The sequence below is a fragment of the Miscanthus floridulus genome, chromosome 8 (genome assembly GCF_019320115.1).
Source record: "Miscanthus floridulus cultivar M001 chromosome 8, ASM1932011v1, whole genome shotgun sequence".
NCBI classification, from domain to species: domain Eukaryota; kingdom Viridiplantae; phylum Streptophyta; class Magnoliopsida; order Poales; family Poaceae; genus Miscanthus; species Miscanthus floridulus.
Window position 1 is genome coordinate 45,551,024 of NC_089587.1, and position 25,299 is coordinate 45,576,322.

General features: G+C 43.9%; 1 long non-coding RNA gene and 1 pseudogene across 1 annotated transcript; one reads left to right on the forward strand and one right to left on the reverse strand.

Moving 5' to 3' along the window:
• Positions 1 to 1,908: 1,908 nt before the first annotated feature.
• On the reverse strand, positions 1,909 to 17,402 carry LOC136476279 (putative disease resistance RPP13-like protein 1; annotated as a pseudogene).
• Positions 12,121 to 14,783, forward strand: LOC136471850 (uncharacterized). The gene is made up of 2 exons (XR_010762131.1): positions 12,121 to 12,672; positions 13,552 to 14,783. It is a non-coding gene; the product is annotated as an uncharacterized lncRNA (long non-coding RNA).
• Positions 17,403 to 25,299: the final 7,897 nt, after the last annotated feature.

A 25,299-nucleotide genomic window follows, 5' to 3' on the forward strand; every position in this document is an offset into this window, starting at 1 on the left:
ATGTACGTGCCTATAAGTGGTACAGTCGTAAAAAAATATTAGGAGGTGTTTATGCGGAGCGGGGTATTTTTTTTTTATTGGTCAAGGTGTGGAGCGGGTTAATAACCCGTGAACCGTGACGCTATTGTGATTGCTCCACACGTGTTAGCATCACGCTGATGGGCGTTTTCTCGGAAGAAAAGTGCGTTCGGCTAGTCCCCAGTAATTCGGCCCAAACCAGATCCAGACACACCCCAAAATTGGCCCCAACTCTAAAAAAAAAAAACAAGGAAAACCATGTACGCCTGGCTCGAGGACAAATGCACCTGTGCCACATTAGGTTTTCAATAGTCAAACTAATACTGGCGACTGAATTTTTAGAATTTCTAATTGCACGATTTTTTTTAAAAAAAAAAATTGTACTAGGATAACAACATGTTGGGCTACCAAAGTCTAATTATTAGCAAGCTAAAAATTATCCAAAATTAGCATAGTCCATCCAAACAGGGGCTTTACAGGTGACCTCATTTTGTGAGACTGCGAACTATTTTCTTCCAATAATTTATTATTAAACTCTTCTTACAGTTATTCTCTTCCTTTGCCATATCTGATTTCTCTTTTAAATTTAAAAGAAATCGCATCACACTTGGTTGCCTCTTTGGGTTCAGCTCGACCACCGATACAGTTGAGAGCAGAGGAACTTTTTTTTTTTTTTTGAGAATTAGCAGAGGAGCTTTTTTGAGCAGAGGAGCTGATAGACTGCAGGAGTAGCAGCCACGGCCCATGGGCTGGCACCATGAAGTTGTGCCGTCGGCGGGGAGCTGATCATTGATTGGTGGAATCATGTGCTCACCGTGGCAATCCGTTTTTTTTTTTTTTTTTTTTTGACGAGGTGGCAATCCGTTTCTTAATCACTTTGTCCAAGCCCAAGAGATCGATCGATTGATTCATGAGAAAAATCTATCTGTTCTTTTTTCGGACATGCATGCATGGTGCATGGAGGAACAACACATTGTATCCCAAGGAAGACATGGAAGGAAATGTGAGTCTGCTGTTGCTGTGACCACTGACCATCAGGTTCATTTATCGTCCCTTTCCTAATAATCTACTCCTATGTAGCCCAAGATTTTGGATTTTCTTATTCTTTCTTTTTCTTGTACCAGAAGATGATGAGCTTCCAAGCCTGAAATTGCACTCTGCTCTGCTCTCTGCTCACCGTCTCACTCACAGGAGAGTGTTACTCTGTCTCTGTCAGCAGGACAGGAGGGCCACGATAGGAGCAAAAGCAGAGCAAGGCAAGCCCCCTACTACCATGACACTCTTCGGACGCATGGAAAAGACAAAGAAACATATGGTTAAAGCACAGCGCTGTCGTCAGCGTTGACCGTCGGGTGAAGCCCAGCAGCACGAACGCACGCAAGTGACGGGCCAGACCTGTTAGACGCCTGCGTGAGATGTGTTGGCACACAGCCCAGTGTTCACGCCGTGTCGCGTGTGTACAAATAGCACGCGAATTTAAAACGACTGCAGTGGCGGACGGTAATATCACTGTTCTGAAATTCAATGTCAGCAAGAGCCTCCTCGAGCGGGCCTGCAGGACGACAGGAGTGGAGGATATGAAGGCAAGGTCCTTGAAAATTATGAGGTCATGCACGTAGAAAACGCCTCACCAGGGTCAAAACAAAGACGTTTCTTGATTTAATTCAGCAATCCAAACTTTAACTGGTTGTTTGGCCTCTCCGCCAAAGAAAAAGTTTGACCATCTGTTTAAATGAAACATATACACAGAGCATTCCTCAAAACAAAATGTACCTCGCTTATTTTCTTTTTTTTTCCTGGGCCCTTCACAGGGCTGGCGACAATTGAACAAAAAAAAAATCCAGCTTAGCAACAGTTTTTTTTTAAAAAAAAAGAATAGTGCAAAGTAACAAAAGTACAGCCCGGGGCTCCAAACAACGTATGTAATTTTTGGCACAACTTAAAAGAAAAAACAAGACTAAAAAACACCAGCAGTATATATCACGACCTTATTCAGATACATACGCAAACAAAACACTGGTTATTCAGATACATGCGCCACTTGATCAGGAGACACCAAAACGGATCTTCTCCATCCTCGATAAGCAGAGCACCAAATTCTTCAACTCCTGGAATCAGCTTGACACGAGACACGCGTCCGTGCTATTCAGCCCAGCGTAATAAGGCACCTGATGGATATCAATGAGACAAATTCTAGACTCTAGTCGTCTCTTCCGCACTAAATGCCAGATTACCTATAAATAAATGAAAACAGGCATGGATAATTAAAAGCAGCGAAGATAAATATCTAACCAAATTAGAAAATTCAGACAAGGGTCATAGCTTACATATATCTTCATAGCCATCTCATTCGGCATGTCTGTACGTTCACTATATCAAGTGTAGACATCCATGTCTTCTCCGTGCAGCTGTTGGTGCTGCTCTTGGAGCCCAGGCAGCCACTGTGAGGAAGCACCTTCCATATCCTCTGTCAGAAACAGCTGGTGCAAGTTGTCCATCCTGTCAACACACCTCAAGTTGGGACACAGCTGTACACGCAGCTCTCTCACTTGGGGAAGATTTGAGACCCTCTCTAGGTCTTCACAATATGAGATTAAAAGGTACTCAGAGAGGAAACGGAGGTTCTCCACCACCTTGAGGCTGTGCACATCTCTTAAATGGATCACCTTCAAATTGGTGGCCTCCTGTCCAAGCTGCCGTGGGAGAGCTCTCAGCTCGGGGCAGCGGGCAAGCTGCAGCTCCTTCAATCGTGGCAGCAGCTGCATCCTTGGAAGTGGGGCATCTCCCTTTTGATTTGCAGCAGCCTCATCGTCTCCCCCTTCCTTACCTGTTGTTGTTGCTTCTTGTTCTTCTTCAGCAACAAAGGACCACTCCTCCCAGTTGGGCATATCCCTGATGACCAATGTTTCAAGCTTGGGAAAAGCTACTGCCTCTGTAGATCTGAGATTACCCATCCCAGAGCCAACAAATTTGGGTCCAATCATGGTGACTGCAGTGGTTCCTTTGATGTACAGATATTTCAAGTTGGGGAGCTGACCGATTGGTGGAAGATGAACACATGATTTGCAATCTATGAGGTTCAAGTATGTCAGTGAAGGCAAATGGGCAGCACTACCTAGCCAGACGGGAAACCTCCGACCAAAGAAATTCACAAGACAGAGACCCTCCAGGTTGTGTGCAGGGATTAGCAAATCAAAGGTTTCCTCAATATTGATTACAGCTTTTTCAGAATATGGCTCACCTATGTGTTCAGTGCAACGTAGCACTAATTCTCTGAGATGTTTTTTGTTTGCTAGCAGTGAATCTTTACTAGGAGGAACTGCTCTTTCCAGTTTGATCATATAAAGCCTCCTCAACTGCCAAAGGGGATCCAATTCTTCTATATTCCATCCATCTTGCATTACAGAATTGTTATAAGAGCCGTCACCAACAGGAAAGCCTTGTAAATCGTTGAGAGAAATTAATCTGCCAATACCTTTTGGAACCTCATTTATTGGTGAGCTCCCTAGGCCAAGTCGCCTTAAGTTGCATAGCTGAGTTATTCCTAAAGGAAGACTATGCAAAGAATCACACCTCTGCAAATTCAATATCTGAAGGTTTATGAGACAACCGATGGACTCTGGAAGAGAAGATATGTCAGTCCCATCAAGGTCTAGTAACCGTAGGTGGATCAAACGTCCAATGCAAGGTGGAACAGGTTGTATCTGTGAACCTGTCAAATCCAAAACTCGAATGCATGGTAATCTTTCAAATATTGTATCATCAACTCTCAAAGACTTTGTATTTGATGTTCTCCAAGTTCTCACTTTACATTTCCCCTTATCTGTTCTAGGTAACACAACCATATCATTCATAGTGACTGCTGAAATACGGCGGAATTTACTCATAACAGTAACCCCTGCTGAATCTGGATCACCAACAAAAAGTTCTTCTCTGGATAAATGACAAGCAAGCTGCCTTAGTAGATCATGCATTCTACATTGAGTAATGTCAGCGGAATACCACCAACGGTGGCTAGCGCCCCGCGCCCGGGTCTTCAGCATCACGACGCCAACGGCTCCAGCTTCCGTAGAGCGCGCGCTGCCGCACGGCGTCCGCGGTCCCGCTGCGTATGCTAGGCCGCTCGCTCCGCTCACGCGCTCCACTCGCGCTAGGCCGCTCATTCCGCTCGCTCTTGTGCAGACCGCTTGTACAGCCATGGCCAAAGGCCTATATATGTAAACTGTGTATAATGAATATGATCATCCAGTTGCATAATCCTATTCTACATGGTATCACCGTCCTAGGTCTTCCTCTCGCGTCCTTCAACCACATCTCCTCTTCCGCTGCCCATGGCTCCCTCCTCTCATCACTCTGATTCTGACTCCACCGGCGAGGAGGATGCCGCTTCCGTCCGTTCCACCTCCTCCCAGATCCAAGGCATCTCCATCCGTCACCACGTTCATGTCATCCTTGACATGGACGAGGCCAACTTCGGCCAGTGGCGCCATTTCTTCGACTCCACCCTTGGCAAATTCGGGCTCAAGAGCCATGTCCTCACCTCCACCCCTGATGAAGATCGTGATGGCGAGTGGCGCAAGATCGATTCTTGCGTCGTCAACTGGATCCTCGCCACCGTCTCCAAGGGCGTTTTCGACACCGTGCGCAACGACCGCCACGACGCGATCACCCTCTGGAACGCCATCGCCAGCCTCTTCCAGGACAACGAGATGCAGCGCGCCGTGTACCTGGAGGCCGAGCTTCGTTCCCTGATGCAAGGTGACATGTCCATCGGCGACTACTGCACCAAGCTCAAGCGCCTCGCCGATCAGCTGCGCGACATCGGCCACGCGGTCTCTGAACCAAGCATGGTGCTCAACCTCCTCCGCGGCCTCAGCCCGCGCTTTCGCTACGTCAAGCCGGTCATCACCTCCAAGTACCCGCCACACACCTTCCAGAGCGCCCGCTCCTTCCTCCTCCTCGAGGAACTCGGCCTTCAGCACGACGTCAACGCCGAAGCCGGGCAGGCGCTCACCGTCACCCATGGTGACCGCTCCGCCGGATCCTCCAACTCCTCCGGCAATGGCGGCGGGACTGGCTCCAACGACGGCTCCTCCGGCTCGTCCGCACCGCGCTCCAACCGCAACAACAACGGCGGCGGGGGCGGCCGCTACAACAACCGCAACGATCGGCGCCGCCAGAAGGGCAACGGCGGCGGCGGTAGCGGCGGGAACGCGCGCTTCAACAACTCCAACGCCCAGAGCGCGCCCTACGCCGCGGGCTTCAACCCATGGCAAGGTATGGTGCAGGCATGGCCGATGCCCTTCCGTGCTCCGGGTGCGGGAGTCCTGGGTCCGCGGCCGCCCTTCCAGCCTCAGCAGGCGATGATGGCCTCTCACCTGCAGCCACCGTCCCCGCACGGCTCCGCCAACTCCTTCGACACCGGGGGCCTCTACGCTGCACTCCAGTCAGCCGGCGTTCCACATCAGCCGCAGAGCACGTCCGACTGGTACTTCGACACCGGTGCCATGTCACACATGTCCTCCAACCCCGGTAATCTCCCCTCCCATACACTTCGTCCTTCGTCTTCTTCCATCACAGTGGGCAATGGTGCTCGGTTGCCTGTCACTCACCGAGCACACACTGTAATCCCCACAGCTTCCTCTCCTTTACATTTAAACAATGTCCTTGTTTCTCCTTCACTCATCAAGAATCTGATTTCAGTTCGTCAATTAACCCGTGAAAACAATGTTTCAATTGAATTTGACCCTGCTGGTTTTTCCATAAAGGATCTTCCTTCCAGGGAGGAGATGCTCCGATGTGAGAGCAGCGGCGATCTCTACCCCCTGCGCCTTCCTCACCATCAAGCCCTCACTGCATCATCAATGGCGTCCCTGTGGCATCAGCGGCTCGGACACCCCGGACAACCTGTTAATTCTCAGATTTTACACACTTTTTCCTTTTCCTGTAATAAGGCTGATGGCCACTCTTGCAGTTCTTGCCGTTTGGGCAAGCACACCCGTTTACCTTTCCACAATTCTGCATCCCAAACATTTTTTCCTTTTCAAGTAGTGCATTCAGATGTTTGGACCTCTCCTGTTAACAGTCATTCCGGGTACAAATACTATGTTATTTTTCTTGATGATTACACCCACTATCTTTGGACTGTTCCTCTACGAAATAAGTCTGACGTTTTTACGACAATACGCGCCTTCATTGCTTATGTTCAGACTCAGTTTCGCCTTCCCATTCTCTCATTTCAGACAGATAATGGCCGTGAGTATGATTCCTATGCCATGCGCCTTCTTCTGTCCACTCTCGGCATTCAGTTCCGACTCTCGTGTCCCTACACGTCGCAGCAAAACGGCAAGGCGGAACGCATCCTACGCACCACTAATGACTGTGTTAGAACTCTGTTGATTCACAGTGCAGCTCCCCTGGCGTTCTGGGCTGAGGCGCTCGCCACGGCCACGTACCTGATCAATCGGCGTCCATGCCGCACCACGGCATCTGCGACGCCATACTCCCTCCTCTTCGGTGTGCCACCAAGCTACGACGAGCTCCGGGTGTTCGGGTGTCGCTGCTACCCCAACGTGCTCGCCACGTCGGTGCACAAACTCGCCCCACGCTCCACCGCGTGCGTCTTCATTGGGTACCCCGCTGATCATCGCGGCTACCGATGCTACGACATCACCACCGGCCGCGTCATCACGTCTCGGCACGTCGTCTTCGACGAGGCGGTCTTCCCCTTCCGCCACAACCACATCGCCGACCCTATGCCCCGTCCACCACCAGCTCAACTTGAGGACGACACGCCGCCACAACTCGTAACCGAGCTGCCTCCGCACCCGACGCGCGCATGGACTGTGCGTTCGAGAGGTGCCTCCGAACAGCCCGTGGCGTCGTCTTCAACATCTGCATCGACTTCCGCGGCATCGTCCACGCCAACGCTGACGTCGCCCACCACGTCGCCCATGGCATCGTCCCCGTCATCGCCACCGGCTGCACCGGCGCGTCCACCTGCCACCACCGGTCATTCCATGGTCACCCGTGCACGTGATGGGATCCACAAGCCGAACCCCAAGTATGCCCTGGCGGCCTCGGGCACACTCTCGCCGATGCCCCGCTCCGTCCGCTCGGCTCTCAAGGACGACAACTGGCACGCGGCCATGAAAGCTGAGTACGACGCCCTGCAGGCCAACCAGACCTGGACCCTCGTCCCCAGGCCACCCGGCGCGTGCATCATCTCTGGGAAGTGGGTGTTCAAGCACAAGATGAACCCCGACGGCACTCTTGAGCGTTATAAAGCTCGATGGGTCGTGCGCGGCTTCAATCAACGGCCCGGCATCAACTTTGGCGAAACCTTCTCCCCGGTGATCAAGCCGGCGACCATCCGCACCGTCCTCACGCTCGTGGCATCGCGCAAGTGGCCTGCTCATCAACTCGATGTCTCCAATGCCTTCTTGCACGGCAATCTGCAGGAGCGCGTATACTGTCAGCAACCCACGGGCTTCGCCGATCCCGCACGGCCCGATGATGTCTGCCTCCTGTCGCGCTCCCTCTACGGACTACGCCAAGCTCCTCGAGCGTGGTTCGACCGCTTCGTCGCGCACGTCACCTCGCTTGGCTTTGTGCAGTCCAGAGCCGACACTTCGCTCTTCGTGTACAACCGCGCCGGCGCCCAGGCTTACCTGCTCCTGTACGTGGATGACATGATCCTCTCCGCATCGTCTACAGCACTGCTCCACCAGTTTGTCAGGCGGCTACAAGACGCCTTCAAGGTGAAGGACATGGGACCCGTACACCACTTCCTCGGCATCAGCGTTCGACGAACCGGCCACGGCTTCTTCCTCTCCCAGATGCAGTACGCCGAGGACCTGCTAGAACGCGCCGGCATGGCGCACTGCAACTCTGTCGTCACTCCAGCAGACACGAAGGGCAAGGTCTCGGTGGCGGACGGCACACTCATCAGCGACGCCACCACCTATCGCAGCCTCGCCGGTGCCCTCCAATATCTGACGATAACCCGCCCCGACATCGCGTACGCAGTGCAACAGGTCTGCCTCCACATGCACGCGCCGCGGGATGTGCACCTCACCATGCTCAAGCGCATTCTTCGGTACATCAAGGGCACGGCTCATCTCGGTGTTCAACTACGCGCCATCTCCTCGCCGACGATCACCGCGTACTCGGACGCAGACTGGGCGGGCTGCCCGGACACGAGGCGTTCCACGTCGGGATACTGCATCTTCCTTGGCTCCTCCCTTATCTCGTGGTCGTCCAAACGACAGACCACGGTTTCAAGGTCGAGCGCCGAGGCGGAATACCGCGCCATCGCCAACGCTGTGTCCGAGTGTTCCTGGCTACGGCATCTCCTCGGCGAGCTGCTGTGCAATGTGCCATCAGCGACTGTGGCGTTCTGCGACAACATTTCCTCGGTGTACATGTCCAAGAACCCCGTCCACCATCGCCGGACCAAGCACATCGAACTAGACATACACTTTGTCAGGGAAAAGGTCGCCATTAGGGAGCTCCGTGTCACGCATGTTCCAAGTGCGCGACAACTCGCGGATGTGTTCACCAAGGGTCTGCCTTCGGCGCTCTTCTTCGACTTCAGGGACAGCCTCTCCGTCACGACTTCCGACGTCGACACTGCGGGGGGGTGTCAGCGGAATACCACCAACGGTGGCTAGCGCCCTGCGCCCGGGTCTTCAGCATCACGACGCCAACGGCTCCAGCTTCCGTAGAGCGCGCGCTGCCGCACGGCGTCCGCGCTCCCGCTGCGTATGCTAGGCCGCTCGCTCCGCTCACGCGCTCCACTCGCGCTAGGCCGCTCGTTCCGCTCGCTCTTGTGCAGACCGCTTGTACAGCCATGGCCAAAGGCCTATATATGTAAACTGTGTATAATGAATATGATCATCCAGTTGCATAATCCTATTCTACAAGTAAGATCAACAGAAGAGTAATAATCTGGTTGGAGGAGATTTCGATAGATCAGCTCATAGTAGTATTCTTCTGCTATATCTTCAAGGACTCGGTCATCTTGCTCATCTATAAAGCCTTCAGCGACCCACATCCTTACAATATCATCACAGTAGATTACCGAATCTTCAGGGAAAATAGCACAATAGATAAAACATTGCTTCAAATGGTGTGGCAGCTCTTCGTAACTTAGATATATAGGACTTGTTATTTCACTAGGAAGACTACTCATGGACCAAGCATCTTTTACCAAAATCTTCTTCCACTCATTCTCAGTTTGATCTTTGGTTGCCAAAACTCTAGCAATGACTTTAATTGCAAGGGGAAGACCACCACATCTACGAACAATATCGATCCCTAAGTCATGTAGATTTTGTACTTCTTTTTCTTCGTTGATGCCCATGCTCTTCCATAGTAACTCCCATCCTATATCCAGTGACATTAAATCAACTCGATGTGTATAGTCCATTCCTGTTTCTACAGCAACAGTGTCAAATCGAGTTGTCAATAAAACTACTACTGAGGATGCAACATGTAGTGGGATTCTTAGTAGATTTGTCCATATGCCTGACTGCCACACGTCATCCAGCACAAGAAAAAAACTCTTATCCTTAATGGACAGTTCTAGCTTGCTTTGGAGCTCATCGGTTAATTCATCTGGCATGTATTGTACTTCAATTTTTCGTAGAATCTCCTTTAAAATAGCTATTTCAGAGAAATCTTGGGAAACACAAACCCATGCTTGTTTGTTGAAGCTCCCTTTTAGTTTTTGGTCATTGTATATTTTTTGTGCTAGTGTTGTCTTACCAACTCTTCCTGTTCCAACGATAGCAAGCTTATAAGACCTTTTTTCCTTATGTGCAAGCACCAAATCTACTACTTTTCTGCAAGCATGTAAGACCTCCTTACCAACAAGGTTTGGCTCAACAAGGCTGGAACTTCTTCTCTGTTTTGGTACAGAAACCGTTACAGTTGATTGTGTACTCTTGAGTGAAGTAAATACTTTATCCTTTGAAATATTATCAATTCTTTTGTTTAAGTTTTTAATCTTAACTGCAATCTCATGACGTGTCTGGATATTAAAAAAGCAAGAGAAAAGAGAAAGGCCACTGCATGTATTTGAACTGCTTGATACTAATGAAGAATGGTCGGGCAATAGCTTGCTTCCTTTGGATTTGGCCAAGTCAATGATATCATCAGCATCATACATAGCATCTCTTAGCTGACCAAGCCAATTGTTAACAGCAGATTCTTTTATGCTCCTTTTCTCTGCATCATTAAGAAAGTACCATATTTGCTCCATTCTTCTCTTCAGCTCTATGAGCTCTTCTTTAACACCTAAAATTAGTATGGCCTCCTCTGTAACAATATCTTGCAACTTCTTCGCGCATGATCCGACAAAAGATTCAAGTATGGTTGCCATCAGACCAAGATGGTTAGGGAGATCCACATAAAGAGTTGGAGGCTGGGCAATGAATGAGAAGACATGTTAACTTGGTCTCCAAATGTGATAACATTCATTAAATTTAACATATACCACCACTACTGATTTGTAGGGCAATGCTGCGATACTCGGATTATATGTGTATACATATTATACATGCATAATACGCCTAAGCTTAAGTCGCATATACATCTTAACGCTAGCTAACACAATACACAGGAGATGTATGTTACATGCGTATACATGTTATACATGCATCATACACCTAATCTTAACATGCATATACATCTTACATACATTTAAATACGCAAGTTAACACAGGAGGGACATGTTGCATCAAAAAATCGTGAGCTAACATGACGACGGTACCTAACACGGAGCGTTACATGCATCGTCAAAAGACTAACATGCTAATTAAAATAGATCAATCCAAAGTTCCAAAATAAAAAGATTTACCATATCTAATAGATTACACAAGCATCAATTAGATGTAGAAAAAAGATTTTTATATATCTAAAAATTACCTTATTTATTATATTTTACAAAATAAAAAAATTGAAATAAATATATATTTTACATATTACTTCCTAGTAGTCATTTGGGAGTGTCAGAGCAAAGCCCTTGTACAATAGGTTTTATATGAGTATAGTGAACTCACATCCAGAATTTTCGTGCACCTTGTTATTAAGTTATATAGGAATAAACATCATTTCTCTACCGTCAATAAATCATGCATAATGCCATTCCATATGGATTAGAAACTAATAATACACTAGGTACACTACCGGAATAGAAGTTTTTACCGAGTGTATTTTATCGGATACTCGGCAAACCATCTCTTTGCCGAGTGCCAAACTAAAAACACTCGGCAAAGATTTTGCACTCGGCAAACTCTCTGTTTACCTAGTGCCTTACTAAAAAACACTCGGCAAACATTCTGACAATCAGCAATTCTACTAAAAAACACTCGGCAAACTCCGACACTCGATAAATATGAGAAAAACACTTGGCAAATTACGACACTCGACAAACATCGTGCCACGTGTCCTTATCTAACACTTGGCAAACTCTTTTATTTGTGAGTGTAAGATGTAGATGTAGGACACTAGGCAAACTCGGGCACCACCCGTCACGAGAGCCTCTCTTTCCCTGCGTTTGCGGTCCACTGACAGGAAAACTTTTCACACCGTCAGGAGGCCAGCCCCACGCCCGAAAATACATCAGCCCGCGCTCAAGTCGTATGGCTTGGCCCATGTCTCCGAGAGCCGGGTGAAAATACGCGCAGCGGAGGTAGACGGACGCGCGAGGCGAAAAATTGCCGGACTTATCCTTTCCGCACACGCCCATGAGTCAGCGTGGTTTAGTTCCAAAATTTTTTTCACCCCAAACTATTCTATCAAATCTTACGGCACATATTTGAAGTATTAAATATAAATGAAAAAAAACTAATTGCATAATTTGGTTGGAAATCGCGAGACAAATGTTTTAAGACTAATTAGTCTATGATTAGTCATAAGTGCTACAGTATCTAACATGTGCTAACGATGGATTCATTAGGCTTAATAAATTCATCTCGTAGTTTTTAGACCAGCTATGTAATTAGTTTTTTTATTAGTATCCGAAAACCCCTTCAAACGTCTCTAAAATATTCGATGCGACATAAAAAAAAAAAAATCATTTCACGAACTAAAAACATGCTCATCCCCCAGATCCATTCGTTCCCAATCTTCCTCCTCGCCAATCGCTGCTCCCCGGCCGCCCCCCGCAGCTCTCCCCTCCTCACCACCGGTCCCCGGCCACCTTCTGCGGGCTCTCTGCTCCTCACCGCACCCCCCATAATCCCCCTCCTCCTAGACTCCTTTCTCTTCTGTTCCCTCGCCTCACCCACGAGATCCAGATCCGCTTGTGAGTAGTTGTGGCACGAGCCGGCGGCGACCTGCGAGCACGCAAGGAGGAGCACCCCGCCGAAGTGGAGGGCGCGGTGGCAGCCTAGCAAACGTCTGTGAGAAGGTGCGGCTGCTTCGCGCTGATGGCAGCGTTGCGGAGATGGTGCTCCTCTGTGTCTCTCTGCTCCTCTTGCGCCCTTCCCCCATGACCCCATCTGTTCTTCCCCAAGTACTCTAATCCCTTCTCTCTTCAATCAAATCACTAATCAGGTTTAGTGGACAGGTGCACTCCGTCCTCCGCATCAGGCTTTGGGGGCCATCCCTGCCCAATCTCAGATTAGGGCCACCTGCCCTTCGTGAAAGGTACTTCTACTTCCATTACTCATCCATTTTTTTCAATTTGATGCACAGATTCGTTCCCCATACTTCCAATTGAATTTCGCTTCAACTTTTTTTTTTTGATTTGATGCTCAGATTCATTTTTCCAGTTAAAAGAGTCAATTATTTGACATTTGGTTTAGTGGAAAATCCATCAAGTACTAGCAAGCATAACTCATTCTGTGTCAAAAAAAACTGAGTTGTACAACAATGCAAATGAATCCATCAAGTACCAGCAAGCATTTAAATAATCCATGTATTCAGTATTTTTTGCTGTTTAATACTACACTGGAATCATCAGTGCGCACATGACACAATGATGCTTCTTGTAAAATAAAATATATGTTTTCAGATTATTAATCTTCATCTGCCTACTATCTTTCGACTGCTATTAAATCATAACATTGGCTGTTTTCTTATATCAGGGAATACTATAGAACACTAAATTGAGCATTTATCATGTGTCTATGGTCACACCCATCCGGCATTTTGGTCGGTACCATTTAGAGAAAGATAAGATACTGTTTTCCTCATAATGTGGGATCTAACTGTTCTCCATGTTTATCTAGGTTGAGCAGATCGTTTGTTATTTTTCTCTGATTACATTGATAGTGCTAGGTGTTGCTGTTAACTTTATAGCTTTATGATTGAATAACAAAAGACGGGAAAGCTTCGTGTACATATATTAGTAATCGGGATGAAAAATTCTTAAATTGTAAGTGCAGAACCTAATTTTTGCTTCCTGAGTTCAAGTAGTGTATGGCATATGGTGGTCTTAAATTTGTTTTGGGACAAAATTAAATATCAACTTATATTCTAATGCTGCATGAAACATGACAGTTTTAATCTGACTATCTGAAGCAGATTGTGCAGGTGGGAAAGGGGAAGTGTTGATTTTATTTCAGTTGCTTGAGCTCCAATCGTCGATCTCAGATTTGTCCAGGCACTGCTGCCATCTCCTTCCAGACCTCACTTAAATGATAGACATTTTAAATAGCCAATAAGTTTTTTTCCTCTGATATCTTGCCTTACATCACTATAACTGTGATGATGTTCCTCTCATAAAAAATTGAGACTTTAGCTCTTGCAAAATTAGTAGGGTGTGATGACATTCTATGGATTGCTTGTGGGTGATAAACTGCTTGTTATTACTAGTTGTTTATTTGGTCTATAGAAAATTGTTACTGTTAATATCAGGTTAATTTTTTACCGCTTTAGTTAACGTTAGAATGCTTGTTAGTTATTTGCTTTAGCAGGCTGTACTTGAGGTACAATTCTACTTTGGTCAATTATTTGGTTGCAGCCTTATGCCCAAAATATGTATGAATCATATTGGTACTTTGCTTGCGGCTCATTTGTCAAATGGTTCAAATAGGCATACCACCAGAATTAACTAGCCCTTGTGAATCACAATAATTGTTACATCACTGGTGATACGGCAACCATCCAACAACTAGACCATTCTGAATTTTTTATGTTCCTACAAGTATTGATTTACTATATACGCACCAAACATGAATATAACTCTTGTTTCCATCTTTCATGGTTCATGTGCCAAATGTAAATTATTCAGATCATTTCTTTTTGATGTAGATGGCAACTGGAGATGGATCTTCATGTTTCAGCAAATCTGGACCACAATTGTGATGGCATTGACTAGTGATGGTTGGAAGTATTTCATGGAGCCAGCATATTTGTTCATGGTAATATGCATTTGGGCTGCAACCAGCATGTTTGATCAGCGTGTGTGCTGTGGAGCAAAAGTATTTTGGTAGCAACCTTTGATCCTTTCTCATGGCTGTCTTGGTTGTGCTACAGCAAAGACTATTATAAATATTATCTAGCTACTACCATCTAGATTGTAGACTATTAGTAAGCAATAGCTCATGTTGCCTCTGATTTATGACTTTGGGAGGTAGTAACTTCATACTGAGAGTTGTATGACTTATCTAGCAACTTAGGTTCTCTGCTGACTTGCAGTTCCATGTATGACTTAGGTTGGCAGTTTCATGTATGAATTATGTTGTTATCTTCATTTCTATGTTCATGTGGTTATTATGAGAATTATGTTGCCAGGAGCATGATGTGCATGCAGATATGGTGTACTAAGAGTGTTTTGTATGGCAGCTATTAAACTGAAATATGCTGAGAAAAAAATATTTTTTTTCTTTGGAAAATAGGTTTGCCGAGTGTAATTCCCAAAAACACTCGCAAACAATAATGGTATGCTGAGAAAAAAAAATATTTTTTTCTTTGGAAAATAGGTTTGCCGAGTGTCAAATTTGACACTCGGTAAACCATTTACCGAGTGCGCGATAAAAAACACTCGGCAAATAGCTGTTTGCCGACACTGTAGATGCCCTGTGCTGTTTGCCGAGTGTTACACTTGGCAAAGCCTTTGCGTGTTTTTTTGGTCTTTGCCAGCAAAGTCACCGTTTCCGGTAGTGGTACATGACGGTGGTGGTTGACATGATATATACAGGAATAAACATCTTTTGTCTACTGTTAGTAAATCATGCATAATGCCTTGCCATATGGATTAGAAACTAATAATACACTAAGGAGATTTACTATTGTGCCTCCAAATGACTGTAAGCCCTTCATTAGATCAGACGGCTAGAATCATCTATTAGTTTCTAAGAGGTAATAGGTCAAATAAATATTTAGTTAATTTTTAATTTTGGAAAATATGATAAAATAAGGAAAGTTCTAGATGTAAAGATCATTTTTAGATCTTTGATGCATTCAAGATCTATTGAATGTGATAAATTTTTTTATTTTTGTAACTTTGGATATGACATAATTTAGGTAGCATATATAAACTACCTATTTGTTTATGCAAGTAACCCTGTCGTACGTACATGTCCACAAGACATACTACAACGTGTACGTGTACATGCCAAAAGACGTGTCCAACATACATGAAATTTACGTGTATACGGAAAACTTCACGTTACATGCTCAATATATAATGTGACAGCTATTAACGTTGGACACAAAACTTCACGTTGTTGATATTATTCAAGTATGTAACATATTTTTTTAACTGAGTATATCATATGAATGGTGTACAACTTTAACGTAATGGCTGAAAAGCTAGGCTAAAAAGTATTGTTCGCTGATTTACTTTGAGAGGAAAACACTGAACCATGGCTGATAAGTTCAAGCGAACAGGGAGGCCCCGTTTGGATCCTTGAATTGAATTTATTTTAAGAATCATAATTTAGACACATATTAATTATGTTAATATGGTTGTATATGAATTATATTTGTATATTATTGTTGACTATACTAGAGAGATACTTATGTGTTGCATTTCTATCGTAGGAGAGCGAGTTAAAGAGCGTATTATAAGTTGCAAAGTAGAAATATAACGTAGCGATCTATAGAACCAATTCCATCTCACACCTTATGAATTTGAGATAGGCTTATATGTGAACTTTGAAAAGTGGTGGAATGTCAAATTTCAAGCTAAATAGCCTAGTTTATTAGGTAGATTTCAATTCCTCCAAATGAAAGGATCCAAACATCAGTCCAAATTTTTTTGTACGTGTAGTGTATACATGTATATATTAGCAAAAAGTAAAAATAGAACTAAAAAAGCAACTTATTCACGTTGAACCCAAAAGGAAGGGTCCGTCTACACGGAAAAGGAAGGCGCCATGCGCTTGATTCTCTCTTCCATGATGTGAGGATTTAGAGATTTAATGATGTTTATTTTCTTTTCTTATATTAATTAATTAGATAATTAACTCAAAAATCCTTAAAAAATCAATGGCTCAGATTTATTTGAGATATTACCTCTTAATAAGTAAAGAGGGTGCCGTAGCATTGCCCTACACTAGGTACATAACGTTGGTGGTTGACAAAATGAGTAGTAAGGTAAAATATTGAGGTATAAACCCCTGTCTTAGCTTCATTCTTGTCCCTTTCTATTTCAAGTGTTGTAAGTTAAGGTACTCTAGATTTGATGTTATCAATTTCAAAAAAGTACTTGGCATGTTGCACTTGCACGTAAAACCTCTACTAATACTTCCATTAGTTACACATTTCGATCTGGTAAAACATGATAATGGTCAGATTGCAGGTACATGTTGGATGTCTTACCTTAGAAATCTATCTTCCAACTAGAGTCAATAGTAATCCTCTTGTTGGCATATACAGTTCGTTTGGATTGTTGACCCATCCAGCGTGCTGCACCGATGCTATGCGTGCAGATCAAAAAGTAAATCCTTTGGAAAAAAAACAATTTGTTAAGTGGATAGAAGAAATTATCCGCCAATCACCAACAGAGAAACACAGATATCACAGCTAATTAAACCTGCAAAAACGAGAAAGAATTAAATGGCAAACCTCTTGCTTGTCAAAACAAAGGTTGTTCAATGACTGGCAATTATTAGATGGTACCCATAACTAGAATAGTTCAGCAGAAAGTTAAAGCAAGAAGAGTATCACTGTATTTAAGCTATGATGGTGGAGCAGTAAGTACCTGATTACAGGTCAACTGATAAGCCACTAATGAGATGGTACACATCAAATAGATCAGTATGTGTCGATGCTATTTTTCCTTTTTTTGCTCCCAACAGGATCACTTTGGTGAGAGATGAACTCGCTCAACAGAAATGGGCACACAGAGCATTAAACCTGTGCCAGCTCTGCTTGATCAGCACATGCAAGTCTAGGGATCATCTTCAATGAAGGAAATGAGTGTGACAATATATAAGAACTAGTAGTAACCATCTTGCAGAAGCAGTTCATCCAGATCATTACAGGTGAGTTCGTTTAAGATCTTCAATACTGAGGGAAGGTCTTTAGACACCAATGTATAGAATAAATAATGGAGGACAATCACCGGACGCCACGGCAAGTCCTGCAAAATGTGGTGACAACTAGAACAGTTTAGTAGGATCAGTGACAGCCTCGTTGATAAATACCTACAACTAGGACAGCCAACTAGAAGAATTATTACCACTGAATCAGAATTTTCAGCACAATTAGAACTAGAAAACGTAGGTCAACACAGGACAACTGGAAAGGCACTGATCAGACTGCTTCTTATGGAGATCAATTTGTCCCGATGTAAATTGTTGTGGTCCCGATAGTAGGATCTCTTCAATCTGTAGTCCTACAGAAACGGATGTAGCCTCAAGCTTCTGCTATCTCTGCATCACCAGGCAATACTATGAGAACAGAAACCAACTAAATCAGACTACCTTCTTAACTAAGTAGAGGCCATGAAGGTTTTTCAAGAAATGACAACATACCTTAGGAAGAGCATCGTGCACGACGAAAGGTTGCAGCAATGGAGGAGCAAATGGAAACTAGAGAGACCTTGTGGCAAAATGCCTCTTACGAGTGGGAAATAAGATGTGTGGAAAAGCGTAGACTAAAAGGCAGTGTGTGCAAAGACCGCTGAACCTATGGTATTTGATTATTGAGAATACTAAGCAACCTATTGGCTGTTTAATGGCATCGATAAGCCTATGGTTAGTTGCCCATGTGATGTGTTTACCTCGAGAACCTACACAGTTTTCGGACCACGGATTGGATTCAGGTTTCTTTAATAGAGTGTTTGGTTTGAAAAATAAACTAGTCCGTCGTCTTCTCACTTCTCACTTCATCAGCCCATTGCTTACAAACTAATAATTAGTACTCGTATGAGAAATGAAGTTATTAGCACTCTGCCTAAGAACTGTAAACTAGGACGCCAGCCTAGGTTTTGCCTGCTTATTGCCATCGACATTAGTTAAGTATATACAGGCGGTAGCATTCCTAAGGTTAGTGCACATGTGCGCCTTTTTCCTAGAGATTCCACGAGCTGTCAGTGTGCATTTGATACCTACTACTCATACCGGCCAGCTTCATACTGATTTTAGGTTACATGAAAAAAAAATTACATGGCAGCAGTGACAACACGATGCACCGACCGCCGAGGTAATATATTGGCATTGGAGCAGCGCCGTTGTTAGCGTTGAGTGTGGCCCCACCATGCAGGAGAAATGCGCATAAGTAACGGCCGGCTCAGCTCAGTGTTAATACAAGCGTGAGTGTTGGCAGGCACACAGAGTGTTCACACCGTGTCCCGTGTGAACTAGTAGAAAGCTATCGACTTTCTCGGCGCAAACCTCTCAAACGACTCCTAGATTTGGCAATCCAACCTTCACTATCGCACTTGTGCCAATAAGAACCAGTAGTGAGTAGTAACTGTTTTGAAGAAGCAGTTCGCAGATCATTACCAGTGAGTACTTTTCATATCTTCAAGACTGAGGGGAATTAATGACAGGGGACAATCCCTCGATCACAATAAGATGCAAAAACCACAGATCACATGGCAGCTCCTGCAAAATCTGGGGACAACTAGAACAGTTTAGCTGGTTCAGCGGCACATTGGCTGATCAATACCAATAACTACAACTGCTTAGCAGGTAGAATAATTACCACTGAATCAGAATTTTCAGAACAATTACAAGTAGAAAACGTAGGTCAACACAGGACAACTGGAAAGGCACTGGTCAGAGTGCTGCTTATGGGGATCAGTTTGTCTAAATGTAGATTGTCCTGCACCCGTTAGGATCTTTTCAATCTGTAGACCTATAGAAACACGGGTGTACTGTCCAGCATCAAGGTTCTGCTATCTCTGCATCACCAGGCAATTGTATTGTATGAGAACAAAACCGATGAAGTCAGAACACCTTGTTGACTATGTGGTGACCATTAAGTTTTCCATTGATGGCAACATATATACCTTGGGAAGAGCACTGCAAATGATGCAGCAGTGGAGGATCAAATGGAAACTAGAGAGACCTTGTGGCAAAATGACTTACGAGTTATGTGTGGAAAATAATCTGTGTATAAAACGTGGACTTAAAGGCAGTGTCTGCAAAGACAGGTAACCTATGGTATTTGAGTATTGCGAATACAAACGAGCAGCCTAGCTATTCGCTGTTTATTGGCATCAATAGTTCTAAGGTTGGTTGTCCACATGTGATCTGTTTACCTCGCGATTCAACGAGCACATGTGAAACCAGCACTCACTCTAACCAAACCAAGCCAGTTTTTCTGACTAACGATTGGATTCAGGTTTCGCTAACTAACCCAAACGAAGACTGCTTTTCTGGATTGTAATTAGTCTGCGTGGAGTGAACATGAAAATGTCTGAACATGCTGCCAAGGCCAGGTTTCCTATTCCATGCCATGATGACGAAGCTCAATTAAACTACACGTTGACACTGTCACAACTTGTCACTTGGTATGTTGACGTTAGGAGTGGATGAACACGCAAGCAAGTTTATTTATTAATTTAGTACACATATATTTCACCCAGCTTCGTGAGACAAGGCCAATTCAAATATGCAGGCTATCTCTTCGTGCTCAATATCTACATTGAAGAGGAAGGACGGAGTCAGAATCAGAACTCTCAGTTGCTTAAATGGTGGCCACACAGCTTCCGCTAATTGCACGCCGTGAACAGAACCGGGCTTGGCTGAAGAGAAACAATACAACAGCAGAGTAGTAGTTTGAGACGCAAGCCTTGGCATGCCCAGTGCCATGGCATGGTTTGGCAGCCAACCTAATAAAAGCATCTTACCGAGGGTCCAAGACCTACCCTGAGGAGAAGTTGAGGATCGGAGGGCCCTATTACAATATGTCGCTGATAATCATCGGCGCAAGTTGTATAATGTAGATTATAAGGGCCGGCCCATCCACGTAGCTGGTGAGCGAAAAATGTCTACGAGAGCAACAAGCTACCAGCTCCCTCGTCACGGCATCATAAACAAATATATATCCAGTTTGCGTCGCAAGGATGCCTACCATACAGCTGTATATAAATGGCGTCATAACCAAAACTTGTTCGATCCATCGAGTATGACAAATGGACACGACTGACTGTTCCACCCTCTCCGTAGCTGTCATTGTTTAATCGAAGCTGCAAATTAAGTTGAAGGATCTGTTAGAGTCTAAAAAAAGGGGAGAGAATAGATTAACCTCACACAGAGAGAAAGCTACATGGTACCAAACTAGCTACCAACTCCGTTGAATTTCATGTTTAGAAAGCAACGTTTATCATTAAATAACTTGGTATTGGAAAATTTGTAGTTATTAGGAGGTTGTCGCAAAGATGGGGATTAATTTTCTGAAATAGCACAGGCTAGAGGCCTGGAACTTGGCAGGAACATCAGTACTACAAAAATAATTTTAGGAGACACCCCATCTAATTTACATAGGAGGACATATTGTTCTACAACATTGTTCTAAGCAGGGTTTGTGCAAAATTTTAGCTCCTTGGACTTTGTTTGATTGGATTTTGGGTTTATCTTGCTCGGTTCTTCAGGCTCAAAACAGGCTGCGCAGAACTTCCGCACCTCCAGAGCTCAAAATCATCTTCTTATGTATCCGAGCCTTTTCCTTCACTTGTTTTTACAAGCCTGATAAATTGGCTCTTAGTTCAATTGTCTAGCTATGGCCACGAGGACTTGATTTTCCAACTTAAGAGGTGTGTTGGGTTGTATTTGGGATATAGTCCAAGATTTTGCAAACAATTTAATTGGATCTCATTCACCCTTCTGGTCGGTTTCAGTCGTTCAATCGCCGAAGTCATTTAAAAAATACAAAAAATTATGAAATTTAAAAACATAATTTCTGGGCTCTAAATGATTTCGACCAGAAATATAGTGAACTACAAAGTTGTAGATCATTTCAAGTACTACAACTTTGGTTTAGATCTTTTCTCCATCTAAAATTAATTGTAAAATTCCAAAACTAAATTTGAAATTATTTATACTGACACTATGTTAAGAAAACCGCCGGATTTATACATGACACGACTCGAGGAATGAGTTCGGATTGACACCAACGACATTAAGAGATGTAAATTGTGTTAGGTATATAAAGTCACAAATAACACAGGATGGAGTCAATCGGTCGCAGACCCAACAAAAATTATGAGGGTGGAACACTGTATATATACCAAACTTCACCAACACATCGATCGGGCAATGTATTATTATATTGGTTCGGCACATACATAATCGATAATATGGCAAACAAATGGTATAGACTAAGATTGAAGATGATTACCACATAAAAAACCCCCAAATATTATAAAGTTTCTAAATTCGGAGCATCAAGTTTTCAATTACAAAGTTTTGGATCTAGTAGGATTACAATATTTGATATTTGTAGACAATAGGTCCAGATGATATATACTTTGGCAACCAACTCCTGTGCAAACATGCAATCTACTATTATGCCTACATAATAATTCCTGAGTGAAGCATACAAATAAAACTAAAATAAAGACCCCATGCAACGTATAACTACTAATATAAGCTATCACAAAAAAATTATCTATAAAGTAGCTATATATTTCTAAATTATATACTTCTATAATTGTTGAGTTAAAAATAAGCATAATGTTATATTCCACCATATAGACCAACTAAACATGTATATTAGAATAACTATTTATTTTAACAACTTATCATGCGTGAAAATTATTCTTTTTATAAATGACATAGTAATTAAGTTATATTAATACTCCAAGATAATAAATTTTGCAAATTGTTATTCAAGATAAGTGTACACATTTTGACTGAAACATTATAATATATAAATATTTATAATTTAATTTTAAGCACTCTATATTCTAGGAAATGATGTTGTAGTATGCCATTACGAAAGATAATATAAAGTAACATATTTAGATTTGTCTCTAAATTATAATAGCTTATAAAAAAAACTTAAATAACCATAAAGCACCAATGTGTTCTCCATTGCTCATTTTATAAATATTAATACTATAAAATTGATTAAAGTAAACATACATATTGTGCCAACATGCAAATCACACATGCACACAAACACATACTTAAGATATATTTTTTATATTTATCTAAAATGTTTGACATATCTATTTTTGTAACACCCTAAAATTTGCCTCTTTTGAAAATATGATAAAATGGTTTATTTCTGAATTTTGGTGCTCATAAAATATAGCAAAATAAAATTTTTCATTAAATTAAAATTCATCATAAGCTAGCAACATGGATGTGCATGCATGCCGGTGCATTTGTTTCTTTGAACTGTGTGGATTTGATTCAAAATGAACACATTCAAAATGCTTTTGAAAAATAAATTTGAAAATGGCTTTGAAGTAAAAGAAAAGAAAGAAAAGAGAACTAGGAAATAAAGGAATTTATTTATGAAAACTTATCAAAATTGCTCACTTTTATTTGAGTTGAAAAGTATACTTGAAACTACATCGGCATTCGATTTGGTTTATGTTTTAAAATTTGGCTTGAATAAAGAAAGGAAAATGGAAAGATGTTTGGAAAAAGAAAACTCTATTCTTCTTTTCTCCCTTGGGCCAGCCGGCCTATTTTATTCCGTGGCCCATTTCTCTTTTCCTTCTTGCGGCCCAGCATTCTCCTTCCGCGGGGCTGTCCTTCTTCCGCTTAGGCCTGCGCCCCGTGCCTCCCATCCCGCGTGGCTTCACTTTCCCCCTCGTCGGCCCATCTTCCGAGTCCCGCCACTACGCATGGCCTCGCAGCGTAGCCGGCCCAGGTCTGCGCCGCGCCGTGCCCGTGTGTCCTTCTCCACCCCGCTGACATGCCTGGCCCGCCCGTCAGCTCCGCCTCCTACCTCGTGACCGACATGGACTCCACCGTCGTCGGCCGTGTCCGCCCCTCCCACGGCTCCCTCCGCTTGCCGTGCCTCCCAAGGTTCCGGTCCCTTAAATACCGGATGCCCGTGCCCGCCGCTACCTACCCCGCGCCCTATCTCGCTCTGCCCTCGCCCCGAGCCAGCCTAGCGCCGTCGCTCGGATCCCACTGAAGGAGCTTGATGTCGCCGAGCGCTGCGCTGCCCTCCACGCCGAGGTAAATCATCCGAACGAGTTCGCATCGACCTCCTCTTTCACCCCGTACCTTTTCCGTTGATAACCGTGGCTCGTAGGACCTTTTTCGTGAACTCCGATGAGGCCGTACTCACCCGGCCATGGCGCCGCCGCCGTCCCTGTCTTCCCCGCCGATCCAATCATGGCCGCCAGTTTCTAATCGGACGGACCCAGATGGCCGATACCCCTTCGCATGGAAGTTTAGCTAAAGAGCCCCTCGCTTTTTTAAAAATGGAACCCGCCGTCCTTTGCGTATTCCATAGCTTCTGTTTTCTTCTTTTAAAAACGTATTTCATTTAATTGACTTCAAAAATACGTTTTCAGCTATTTACAGTTTTGCCACTAGATTTGTTTAGGCCGTAACTTCTCCGTTTTAACTCCGATTTGACCCGTTCAAATCGCGTTAGGTTCGTAATTTCATAATCTACGTGTTCATACTACTGTTAAGTATGTTTTCAACTTTTAAAATTCATGATTAGATTTAATCTACTATTTGACCATGTCGCTATTTTTGGAATTTCATGGTTTAAATCATATCTTGAATAACAACTATGCAACGGGGTTTTATAAATAAAATATGATTTGTTTCACTTTAGTATTATAATTCAAACTTAAATTTGACTTAATTTATATTACCTATAAAATATCCTATATATATGTTTTTATATAATTAAAACACATGAAACTAATAGTTTTATGAGTAGATCTTTCGGTAGATGTATCTTTTCCACCGTAGCTCCGATTAGCATGCTCTTCACGTCTGTGTGTTCGTAGCGAGACGTAGATTCATTTTACAAACTTTTCATCTTGATTTTATGTTTGGTGTACTGTTCTAATTTAGATCTATTATTTGCTTTGTGTATGATTGTATGGATGCTTGTGTGGTGCTTTATGATTTTGTCCAGTCGATGAGATATACGTGGTGATCAAGAAGAAAAAGAAGAAGAACGTTGAAGATTAAAGCTTACCGACGGATCGGTGTTTAAGGCAAGTATAGCATGGGATCATCCTTGTTGTCCTATACACCTTTAATCATTTAATTCTTACTACATGTGTCTACCTTGACTACCGCTAAGGATGTCCTAGTACTTTGTACCTTGTGCCTTGACACCTATGGGGTATTGCATTGGGTAGCTTTGATAGTGCTCAACAACAACCATGATCTTGTAACTTGACTAATGGTATATGCAATAAACACTAAAAGATGCTTTTTAACAACATAGAACCAGGGGGCTAGAGCATTGGGCTATTTTATGGTGCTCTGGATTCCTCTCCCTAAGGACTTATCTGTAAGTGATCATTCGGGACTTACAGTACAACTGTGAGGGCTACATGGCTCTGGCTTTAGCTCAGTATGAGGACCTTTTCTAGCTTGTTAGAGGTTACCTTTATGGCGCACGAGGGGTGTGTTCCGGGTTGGATATAGTGCGGCCTCTGTCCGTCAGTGTATAGGTTGCGCGTCATTGTGCCTGCCGGAAAGGGAGCTCTACATTCGCAGGCCACAGAAACCTAGCGGCCCTAACTTGTTAGACGAACCTTTGAAAGGCTTCATAGTAAACCCTGCCGACCTTCCTTGGTAGTGGGTCAAGAGGTTGGCCGCCTCGGGCGAAAGGGTAAATCACGACTCACAGCGAAAGTGTACAGCCTCTATAGAGTGTAAAACTGGTATATCAGCCGTGCTCACGGTCACGAGCGGCCTTGGAACCCTTACGGAATAG